The sequence below is a fragment of the Lactuca serriola genome, chromosome 3 (genome assembly GCF_051521515.1).
Source record: "Lactuca serriola cultivar US96UC23 chromosome 3, Lser_US96UC23_V15, whole genome shotgun sequence".
In the NCBI taxonomy this organism is placed as follows: Eukaryota; Viridiplantae; Streptophyta; class Magnoliopsida; order Asterales; family Asteraceae; genus Lactuca; species Lactuca serriola.
In genome coordinates, this window is record NC_136410.1 from 247626405 (window position 1) to 247639482 (window position 13078).

Sequence of the window (13078 nt, forward strand, 5' to 3'; positions counted from 1 at the left end):
ACACTCGCTAACTCCATGCGTGTTTCGGTCCTTCTCAAGCCACACCAACCAACCCTCCCAGGTCAAGAGCATCATATGGTAACCATAACCACTCAAAATGAAATCCATCAAGGATTAGAAATCTCAAATCGTCTATCCTTTACATAAGTAGGGCCAAACTCAAACTCGAGAGTCTAGTTTGATAGCGAAATTGGTACCACTCATATCCAATCTGATACTCGACTCAAGACCCATGATCCGTGAATCTACGTGTACATTACTTCTCCAATCCCTTCCAACTTGCGACAAACTCTCCTTAATTCGAGGTATAACGGATCCCGACCATCATGGAGACCTCAGTCTTACCCCTGGCCCGGCCACCAGGCTCCCAAAGACTCAGTCGTCAAGGCTACCAAAGCCTAAGAATTCCTCTGTGTCATGCTCTGACTAGTGAATACCACGGCTCCTCGCAGTGTTATAACACTCTCTTACTTACTAGCGAGTGCTACGGCTCCCCTTAGGCTTGCATCACTCACTCACTGACTCGTGAATGCTACGGCTCCCCGCATGCTTACATCACTCACTCACTCACTATGGGCTTTCCCCATGGTTTTCCCTGATAATACAAAGTGATTACTGCCACTTGGATCCTTCCAGTCTCTTACCTCCCTACAATCTCATCATTAATCCATTACCATATTGTGTTCACTAAACTCATGCTCCGCAATCCATCATGGACAGGTGCACCCACCCACCTAGACCGAGCATCACTACTCCTGGCGACAATTGTCTCAACAACGCACTTTCTCTCAATACAATTCACATTCTTGGACAATCCCCATCCGATGACAATTAGTTGATGGGTTCCTACTGGAACAATAGTCACTCGGTACTCCACTTGCCATCTCATAAACTCAAGTCTCAAAATAATCCAACAACTTAGGGCATCATACTCGGATACCCCGATACACCATCACAAAATCTCATAATGTCTTGCTATGACCATCCGAAACCCCATCCTCTTACAGATCAAAACCCATGCGAAGCTACTCATAACGAATCTGAATCTAATTTACAAATCAGTTGTTGCTCCTCCCGGAGTATAGAAGAAGCATAACAGAAGAAGCATACCAAGATACTATAACAGAAGAAACATACTAAGATACTATAACAGAAAGAACATACTAAATGCTATAGCAGGAGAACAACACATGATCTAATTATACCAATAATCACTAACTCATTGTTCTAAAAAAAAGGTGATAACAAATTAGGTATACGTGATCATATAACTTTAATGTGAGACTACTTCACGGCTCAGTACTTTGTTTGTTGAAGTCGCGTTTTGTAACCAGAATCTCTTGGAGGGAGAGCGTATAGTATGGGTACAACCACATCACATTATGACCTTATTAAAACATTCTTATTTTAAGGTAATCAATACTTCATTTGTCATTTTAAAAGACAATTGTGTACTTACATTTTCCCATTACTTTCATATTGTGACAGTTCCACTTGAAAGTTAATGCAAACTATTTTCGAGTTAAGATAGTTATAAACTACGGAAAACTTACATCTTTTCAAACGACAAACAGAACAGTCGGGTCTAGTACATTCAGTAGAAAAGGACCTATAATGATAACTTTATGATTCCTTAGTGTATACTTCAAGGATATATATCAATCGGATCCGACAGGTAATAGGATGTGTGCTTCCTGCTTCATTTCCTGTTCCTTGTTTAGTTGTGGACTTAGAGCGGATTTACCCAGCCTATTTTCCATTTGATCTTAGCTATATATATATATATATATATATATATATATATGTGTGTGTGTGTGTGTATGTGTGTGTGTTCCGTATACACCAAGTCATCATAAGGGATACCAGGTATGCGTCAGGTTATAGGACACTAATTCAATGCATATTTTCTAGTACAAAACATACTTTTCAAATAGAACATTCGGTATACAAAACTAGAAACATACCAGTAAAGGGTTTAATCCATTTTATTTAACCAGCACTTTAAGAAAAATAGCCTTTAATGACGCGCAAACAATGACACTCGCTGATTCACGTTACGCATTTTTGGGCGTCCTTAAAAATAATGTTAGACTTCTAAAACTTGAAGGATAGTGGACACGCATTTTTGCGTGCCTTTAAATTAGTGTCTCAATAAAAAAAAATTAAAAACACGGAGGGCGCTTTATCTTAAACGTGCGTCTTCTATAGGTGTCGCTTTATAATTTTAAAGAAACGCGCCTTGAGAAGATAACGGGGGAAACGAAACCCTAAAATTTTGAAAACCTGCCTTTCTTTTCTACCTTCTTTTCTTTATCTTCACAATCGACTCTCCCTTTTGTTTCTCTATTTCGATGGTTGTTTCCTTCTTGCCCTAATCACGTCGTCGCCGCGAATCACACACCGCCAGGCAGTGGAAGAAGATGATGAAGTTTGTCGTTGTCGTATGCGACCCTCCCTCGCTGTCTCTAACTATCTCTGCCCTTTCTTTATTCTTTGCTTCTATGATCTCAGCCTCCTATTCACCCCTCTAAAGCCTTACTTGTAAGTCCACACCACGCTTGTTCTTATCTTGTTATGGAAAATCAAGAAACATTCGAAAAACCTTAGGGTTTCGCTGTGAGGCCTCGTTTCTTCTTATCAGTATCGGATTTCTTCTTGGCTGAGGGGCCAGATTGACGAGACCTGTGAGAATTCTGAGATCGATCATTGCTCCCTGTGTGACTGTGTGAGGATATAGAGATTAATGGTTGCGACAGGGTTTAGCAAACCTCCTTATTTCTTCTTTACCAGGTATAATAAATGTTGGGTCAAGTCTCTAGCTCTGCATTCTCTCTCTCTCTCTCTCTCTCTCTCTCTCTCTCTCTCTCTCTCTCTCTCTCTCTCTCTCTCTCTCTCTCTCTCTCTCTCTCTCTCTCTCTCTCTCTCTCTCTCTCTCTCTCTCTCTCTCTCTCTCTCTCTCTCTCTCTCTCTCTGGAAAACCCTAATCACCCTTCTGGTTTTCTGAACCAGGAAAAAGCGTGGTTTGTGTATTTTTAAACCCGATATAGAGATTTTTGGGTCCGATTTTTAGGGATTACGATAAATCCCCCTAAATCCAACCATTACACTTGTTCATTCATTCCCCATAAATCCCTTCATCTTGATTACGATCTACAAACCCCCTAAATCCCCCAGTTAGAGTATCTACCATGGATTCTCTACGCCGGCCTAATCTCGATCTTAGTAATTCTTCACCCCTTTCATCAATTTACACCAAAACCCCTCAAACACCAACCTCTTCAACTTTTCCCTATAAGTACCGATTATCTTCTTCCAATTTCAATGGTTACCATAGCAAGTGTAAAGTACCAACACCACCTCAAGCATTACCCAAGGCATATTCAAACGAATCAGTTGAATCCAATAAGAAATTGATTGATTCAATTGCTAAAGGTTTGATCGGGATCGCTGTTGCAGTCTCTATTTGTTTAGATTCGCCAGCTCTTGCTGAGTCCTTGACAATAGCATTCCTAGCTTCTCATACTCATGAGGTAGGTGTTTAGTTCGATCATCTTTTTTAGTAGTTTGTTTGGGTTGTGCAGATAAGCTGTTCGATCTATTGCTTATATGGGTTTGGTAAACTTTGATTTCGTAACAGGTGAATGCTGTGCAGCGAACTCTTGTAGAGACTTGGGGTTTGATCAGAGAGACTTTTGTTGATCCAACTTTTAATCATCAAGGTACGATTCATTTCTGTTGTTTTATGTCATTTATGTCAATAAGTTTAACGTAAGTTTATGTGTTTTCTATAGACTGGGACTCGAAATTCCAACACACAATGGTGGAGATGCTTCCACTTAGAACAGTTGATGCCGCATACAGGAAAATTAAAGGAATGCTTTCTACTCTTGGAGTTCGCTTCGCTCGCATTATCAGTCCACAGGTGCAACTTTTCCCATTACTTTTACAAAAATTGTCCCTGTGGTTTCTGAAAGAGTTTTCAGTTTTGGACTAAAATTCATAAACAACGGGGACCATTTTTGTAACTTATTCTTACTCGTAGATTCCAAAAGGGGAAACTTACTCTATTTTCTTTTCGGCAATGATTTGTACAGGAATAACAAAGTTTTAGAATTGGAAGTGATGGAAATGTGCAAGGAGTTGGAGTATTTGTGAATACTGAACCAGAAAACGGTCATCTGATTGGTGATGCCGAGACTTGAACCTGAGACCTCAGTTATGGATTCTTATTTATTTTTTATTTTTAAAAATTTAAAATTTTTTGTTTCAGGTTGTATTGTCCTGTGTTGAGGGTAGCCCAGCTGCTAGAGCCGGAATACATGTAGGGGATGAGTTGATTGAAATAAATGGAGAGAGAGTTAAAGGGATTAGTGGTGAAGCTGCTGCACAAAAGCTCAGAGGTCATGTTGGGACAAGTGTTACAGTCAAAGTGCACAATGTAAGTTTCGTAGGAAGGAATGGAATGGTTGATTCCTTTCCAAAGGATTTTATAGAAATTTGTGCATGTTCACATTTCTGATCTACAGGGAAAAAATTTGGCCATTGACTCTAGTTTTAGAGAGGTGAAACTACCCCGGGAATTCATCAGACTTTCTCCTATATTAAGTGTCATCATTCCTCATTGAACACCAAATGGTCATGTATCCAAAACCGGATATGTAAAGCTATTAGCCTTCTCCCAGGTGCTTATTAATTCTCTAAATCTTAGTCTTACTTTATAAATTCATATCTTAAATCCATCTAACAACAAGATTTTGTAAACAGACTGCTGCTACAGATATGAAACACGCTATTCGTGAATTGAAAAATCAGGGTGTTGAATCTTACATTTTGGATCTCCGAAACAATTAAGTTGCCTAAAGTTGACTTTAGTAAACTTTTGTTTCACTATTTACTAGTATTTACATATATATATATATATATATATATATATATATATATATGTTTATTTATATGGTGGTTTGGTGAAGGTTGGACTTGATGTTGCTTAAATATGGCTGGATGGAGATGAGACTCTAGTGAACACAATAGATCGAGATGGGAACATGCTTCCTATTAACATGATCAATGGTCATTCTCTTACTCATGATCCGTAAGATGTTCTTGTAAGTTTTTTTTTTACATGAAAATCTATATATTCACCTTTTGTTACATCTTTTGCTAGTGCTGACATGGCAGCGAGACAACGGCCACGTCAGAAGAAGTATAAGCTGAGAATTGGCCGTGTTAATGTGTCCCATTCTCATAAACCTGGTAACAGGGAGCACACAATGGCTACAACTCAAGAAACATGTGACATTTGGCGAAAAAGGTGTTGTTTTATCCCCCCCCCCCTTTTTTGATATTTTACATTTGTATAAGCCTAATATGCTTTTGATTTCTGAAATAAATTGATTTGTGCAGGGGAAACAAGGTTTATAAGAGTGGAGATTTATCAGAAGCTGAGGTATGCTATTCAAAGGGTATTAGTTCAATACAACATACAGAGACACCTGGCATTTGTATACAGCCTCTTATTTTCTGTTATAGCAATCATGCAACTATACACATGGCTCTTGGAAGAATGAGGGAAAATGTCTAAACGACTGTAGAATGGCTGCTGCGTTAGATCCCAATTTCATGAAGGTCAATAAGCTCTTATTCAGAGAAATTACTTAATATGAAAGGAGAGAGGCTCTTCTCATGGTATGTGAATGTGATTTTCATAATCTTTGTTAGTTTAATAATTGAAATTGACTGATTTGCCCCTACTTAATACATAGCTGAGGAAGCATAAAGAGGTGGTTCAACTATGTGAGCAAACCCTAGATACATCGGGTACTCAAAATTCTACCAAATTTTAACTAATTTCCCTTTACTTTTGAGTTTTAACCTCTTAATATTATATGATATTTATAAATCAGGGAGGGGAACTTCAATGGTGAAGATACTGTTAGGGTTACCACCATGAACAAGCATGGGAAGCATGATTTGGATATTCCAGTCATTGTCAACCCAAGAAATGATCCTCCATTTATTAATGTCCCTGAGTTCATCATGTTGGAGAATGTGACAGAAGATAATATTCACTTTCCAGGTATATCACAGTTTACAAGAAATAACAACGTACTTTTATGTATTTGCTTATCGTGAAAACATTTTAGTTTTATTTCTTTCTATTACAGTTTACAACACTGCACTTTTCATTTATGCTCTTACAAGATTTGTTGTAAGTCCTTTAATCCCAAGCCACTACACATCAGGACAGTTATTAGCTTTTGTACACAATCGTCTAACTAAATGTACCTTTTAAACTGGGATAGTGCAGGCCTATGCATGAGATCACATTTTCAACAATAGACATACCAAAGCTCATAAGTTAGGTATTAAAAATTCCACCTTTTGCCCTTGGCTTGATGCATATTTACTATTTAGCTTATTATTTTGATTTACACTTGCAGGAAATTAGAAGCGAGGAGCTACATAATGATGTTTCATAGGTGCACCCTGGTTATAAACAGGTATGAATAAGATTTACACTTCCAGTTCACATTCTATCCAATTATGGAAAGGGTATTTGGCCCCATAGTAGTAGCTCGTATTGCAGGAGTAAGCAATTTTTCTTTAATTTATTTTTTCTTTTACTATTTTTTTTAATATAATTATTCATTTTTGATGTAATTATTGATTTTGCATGAGAGTAAAAAAGTTTTATATACGAATCTTGAAAAATTGGATGTTTGTTTGATAAGTGAGGTCTTGAATATGTTTTATGTAGGTTGTGTCTATACCACTACTCACGAGTTATCCATTCATAGCCATGTTGACTGGATTTGCTCTCTCGTTGACTTTAAATTGTGCATCCATTATAAAGAATGTTTTATATGTAAGTTTTTCTGGGACTAAATCTGTCTACTTCATTAATTGCATGCTACTATTAGTTTATTACTTAATATAAGATAATATTTGCACATATTTATGTAAAATTCAAGAAATGTTATCATTATTTTTATCTTGATAATTTGGTTTCTTGTCATCAACAGGTATCCATCATAACGGGGACATTCACGCTGCAAAATAAAGTTGTGGTAATCTTCGCCTCCTCAGTTCTATAGCTTTTTTTGGGGTTAGATTCATAAAGTAACAATGCACTTTCATTGATTTATTTATTTATTACAAGTTTATGGCATCGTAATTTCATTTTTTCTTATTAGAACATTGTACTTTGAAAAATCTACCCAATTGTCTTATTGTATAGCTTGAGTGCATTTGTGGCTTAATCTTAATAATAATGCAGTTTTATATTATCTTATTGTCAAGTTTGTTTAGTAAGCTTAAGAAGAGTAAACATGGTATCCTTATCTCAGTTGCAGTCAAACCACAAGCTTCCGGGGCCAATTCAGTTGCTGAGACATTTTCTGAAGTCAAACACCTTCTTCTTGTGTATAAGTTCATTAGCAAATTCAGTACTTTCTTGTGTATAAGTTCTATTAGAAGACAAACATATTTTTGATCCCTTTGATATCTATTTGTCTACTATTGGAATGATTATATTTATGACATTAACTTTTGTGCAATGTATTATATTTTTTGTATATGGTATTTTATTTTCTATTATGAGACATGAAATGGAGATTTAATTTGAAAATTAGTAAATCTATAAATAATTTTTTTTTAAACAGTTAAAATTATGATACACAAAAATGTGTGTCATCTGCATTTATGACATGGCCTTTCTTGACAGGGGCTTTCTTGATACGCATTGCGTGTCATTAACACGCGCGTCGTAAGGTTACGATACACAAATGTGTGTCATCTTCCTTTATGACAGGGCCTTTCTTAATACGCATTGCATGTCGTAAACGTGTGTCCTAATTGTGCGTCGTAAATGAACGTCGTAAATGCGCGTCGTCTATAGACGACGCGCAAATGTGCATCGTCTCTCTTTATGACAGGGCCTTCCTTGACGCGCATTTGCGCGTCGTCTGAGCCCTTTACGACGCGTAATGAGCGTCGTAAAAGGCTGTTTTTCTAGTAGTGCAGTATAACTTAAAGGACCTTAAGTGGTTAACTCTATAATACCTTGGTTTATACATCAGGGTTATATATAATTAATAACCGATAGGTAGTTGGAGGTGTGCTTTCTACCTTACTTCATGTTCCTTGTTTGGTTGTGGGCTTAGGGTAGATTTACATAACTAACTATCTATTCAATATTAGATTATATATATAGCTAGTATAGACCAAGTGGATATAGATAGAACCCTCCTGGTTACCATTTTTAATAAAAGAGATAAGGGTTTTCTTAAAGAATGTTTTCATCAAATATAAAGGAACTATTGCAATTAACTCTGTGAGTACCAAGTGAATACGCCAAGGTTATATACAACGATGATCTAACAAACAATGGGAGGTGTGTCTTCCGCCTCATTCCCTGTTCCTTGATTGGTTGTGGGTTTAGGGCAGATTCACACAAACAATTGTTTGTTTACTCTGGGTTTTATATAATTTGTACTCACTTAGTACTCATACAAAGGATTGTAGAGTTATTTTACTTATCCTTCATCAAAGCAGGAAATATAGGATTTTCTGGAGGAACAGGCGCACTTTTCTAAACAGAACATACAACTTACTACACCTTTCCTACAACTTACTTACATCACTAAAATCTTATGAACTCACCAACTTAAATGCTGATCCTCTCTTTCAAAATAACTTTTATTCTCAGGAAACTAGTAGACAGGTATACACGTATGGAATTCAGAAGATGGAGCATAATAGCTTCAAGTCTTGTTTTGTTACTTACATATGTATTCTATGTTTTGTGAACACATACTCTGTAAACAATTTCCTTCTCATTAAATGGTCATTTATTACTTTGATTACTATGATGCATGTCTTGTGATACTAAACATGACTTCCTCCGCCCCCGAACGTTTCCGCCGTTCCGGTTTTGGAGTGTGACACTCACAGTCAATCCGCTGCATAACCACGAAAGTCGTCATCTCAATACACTCCCCTCGTTTTCCCGTAATAGTTGTTGATATACTACTTAACAAACTCAAACAAGGCATACCCGAGCCTTTGTTGGTCACAATCCCCACTTATGACTCCTTCCTGACATAGGAATGCAATCCAATGCTCTCATACAAAAAAATACTCTTAGTACCAATATCGCAACTACCTGGTGCCCCAAAGGGTCTTCTTCCAATCTCTGACATCATAAACTCACTCACCCATCCTCTCAAAATGGGAAACAGGAACAATATAATCCTCAACATAGAACTTTGACATCACAGGCCATCGCCTAACCACTCAACTTAGACTGCAATTCTCCACTTTGCATCATCTCCTCCCCTTATTTGAGTCTTGAGATTCTAACTGGCATCTCACCAGTCAAAACCCTTGAGATCTAACTCAGATTTTCCCACCCAGGGCATACTCCATTTAAACTCAACCGACATGGCCCTCTGGCCCCACAATCTCCCATATCTACTCCCAGACTGGACAATCACAATCGGATAACTGATAAAGGCGAAAACACACTCTGCTACGAATCATGGTACCCGAACCATGTTATTTCTCCTCATCCTGCTACTCAGAACCTCTACGATTCTCCCTGCTTCAAGTATAGGTTCTCTTCTTTCAATAGTGCGGGCCCATACTACCTGCCACATCTACCCATACTTTCCACAAGGATCCTCTCATATTTTTTTAAGTAGCTGCTCAACCTCCTCGATCATCCTTCGTGTTACACATGCTCGATCTCAAGCGAATACTCTCCTCTAAACAACATACTCCTCAAAATAGAATTACTCCTCAGGTTCTCACACTTCTCTGCCATCTGCTGCTGAATAACTCCATGTGATGTCAGCCATCTACCTCCTGAATATCATCATATTCAATGCTTCATCTCATTTTCTCTTTAAAAATCTTACTCCTTTATAAAAATCATTTTTTTTGAAAATTTTCTAAAATCCTCAGTTTGAGTTCAGAGATACCCGAGAGCACATCTGAATCCCTCAAACCAAGGCTCTGATACCAACTTGTAACACCGTAACTTTTCATACAATTTTTTCATTTTTAAAACCACATAAATATAATCAACACATATCACAAAATCTTAATATATCAATTATCAAAAACACATATGTTCATAATTATTTAAATAAAATCCAGGATCCTCGAACATAACTCCATCTCGTGTGTACAATCAAGCCGACGCCTTTCCATGATCCTGAGAAGTACCTGAAACACATAACGCAAAACACAGTAAGCATGAAGCTTAGTGAGTTCCCTAAAATACCACATACAACACATTAGCCACTCGAGGCTATAACTCGGTAAGACCCTCCGGTATATATGTCTCAGTGGGACCCTCTAGTCCCATAGCTCGTTGGGCCCTCTGGTCCGGTCTTAATGAGGACACTCCGTTCTCACAGCTCGTTGGACCCTCTAGTCTGGTCTTAGTGAGGACCCTCTGGTCTCACCGCTCGTTGGACCCTCCGGTCCCGCCTCAGTATCACATAATATAGCATACATATATCACACAGACAAATGCACAACTCAAGTAAGCACATAAGATCAACATATACATAGATCACTATAATAGCATAAGTCACAAAGACAGTATGCACGATAAAACATAACACATTATAAACAAATAAGACCCTCCGATCGATAATGTACTAAGACCCTCCGGTCTACAATGTACTAAGACCCTCCAGTCAATAATGTAATTAAGACCCTCCAGTGAATAACACGAATAAGACCCTTTGGTCATACATAAATTACCACATGGGTACGTATAGTGAGAAGACTCGCCTCGGATGGCGGACAGATCCTATAAATGCTGCTGTTGTACTCCATCTTCTAACACTAAGCCAAACCCACAATTAACCCCATTAGAATTTAAGACCAAACCTTCACACATTAGGTCCAAATATGGTCCACCAATCCAGTCCAGAAATAACCCAAGCCCAATGGGCCCACCAAGGCCCAATACCAAATGGGTCCATAAGAGTCCACTAATGGCCCAACTATGGCCCAATTTTCCAAATTGGGCCCAAACCTCATATGGGCCTAACCCTGAAGCCGTTTTAAATATTCTAGTCCACATGATTGTTCTTGGATGGCCCATCAGTAGCCCAGTCACCAAAGCCCAATTAAAGGCCTAACACAAGGACCGAGCAAAATTAGGGTTTTCACATAAAATGACAATTATGGTTAAGTGTTTCTCACTTAACCCATTAAGGACTTAACCCACTAGGCCATTCACACAATGAAGTCAGAAATAATTCACAATATCAATTTAACAATCCAATTGTGGGTCCCGGTAAAATCTAAACTGCCAAACCTAAAATTAGGGTTTTCTAAACCCTAATTAGGGTTTCTAGCCCAATCCTGAAGCATCCCTGTCCAAGATTAAGTGTTTAGGCCCGTTAGGGTTCCACTAGATCGGGCACCACCCACCGCCACCTCGGGCGGCGGTGATCGGTGGCGGCTCTTGGTGGTGGTGGGGGTTTTCGGCCATACAAACACCCATTAAACCTCATAATTTCCGAAAACAACAATTTCACTCAAACACCAACCCGTAAACACACCCACAACCACCTCCCACGGTGGCTGGTGACGGTGGGACACGGCAGAAACGACAGCCACCATGGTTGGTTGCCATGCTAGTGTGCTAAACCTCAGGTCAAAACCCTCACGAACTCCAGCCATATAATACAACCTGAAATGGCCGATTTCAGCCACCCACTTCGTGCTTGATGCTACTGAGATCAAGGGAAAGGCTGACGAAACCAACAGTAGAGGAAACGACCACGTCGCGCACCCAAGGAGGAGTCAAGGAGGTTACTAGGTGCTTCCGACGGAGGAACAACATGAAGACGGGAAGCGACGGGGTAGTTACAACGAAGATTAGCGGTTGCGTCATCACCGGTGGAGGTTAGTGGCGGCCCACTGTTGTCTTCGTGTGCTGCTCTTCGTCATTGGTGATAGCTTCACCGGCGGTTGGCTTCGGTCTTGCCACACACAGCTTCGCCAGTAATTAAAGACGTGGGCGACAGAAGGAGGACTCCCAGTGGTGGCGGCTGCAATGGAATCGTTGGAATTAGGGCTTGTCTCCAAAATGACGGGAGGGAATGGTCATCGGGTTCAAGTCCCATGTTCTCTCAAACTCCAAACCACTTTTGTCATGATTAACCCCTCCGTCCCAAACCTTTTCAACTTTAGTCCAACATTTTTACCCTGTAGCCCCTGGAGCCTTCAAATCCTTTCAAATTAAGTCCATTAATTACCAAACACACCCTGACTTCTGAAACCATTTTCGAATTAAATCCAGAACTTACTCTTTTCACCCCTAAAATCCAAATTATATCAATTGGCTCCCCGACACCATCTCCCCGTTAAATATTATTTACTTTAGGACTATTAATCTTTATCTACTTATTTATTCAATAAGCGGGATGTTATAGTCGGAGTCATTATTTTCATTCTCATTCTTCCCATGGAAGTTTTCATGTGACTCTACATTCGAAATTGGATTCTCCCCCTGAAATGGTGTATCGATTGCGGAGGTTGAAATGAAAGCCTCCCCTTGAACTCGAGCATTTATAGTGTATAGATGAGGTGGAATTCCATAATCCTTTGAAATGGGTGGCTCTTTTCTAAGATCTTTGGCAACATCATCAATGATTTTCTTCAGTTCATCCTCCTTATTATCTCTTGCATTTGATTATGAAGAAATAGCTTTCCGGGCTCATCAAACAAATTCATGACTTCCTCCTAAATATTTGAAATATGAATGGCATTGGATTTGTTGAAGGAAAAATGTCCTCAGATGGACAATCAGCTTTCTGATAATTCTTTAGATAATTATTGTCAAATGTGACATAATATGTTTCCTTAATCTTTTTCGACTTTTTGTTCAGAACCCTATATGCCTTCGAAGTAAGAGAGTATCCCAAAAAGATTCCTTCGTCATCTTTCATATCGAATTTGTTTCGTTGCTCTTTGGAATTGAATATGAAACACCTGGACCTAATGGCATGAAAGAACCTAACGTTAGGTTTTTGTTTATTAAGAATCTCATAAG

General features: G+C 38.7%; 1 pseudogene; it reads left to right on the forward strand.

Annotated features, from left to right (window-relative positions):
* Positions 1–3188: 3188 nt before the first annotated feature.
* Positions 3189–5096, forward strand: LOC145094862 (carboxyl-terminal-processing peptidase 3, chloroplastic-like; annotated as a pseudogene).
* The last annotated feature ends 7982 nt before the right edge of the window (positions 5097–13078 follow it).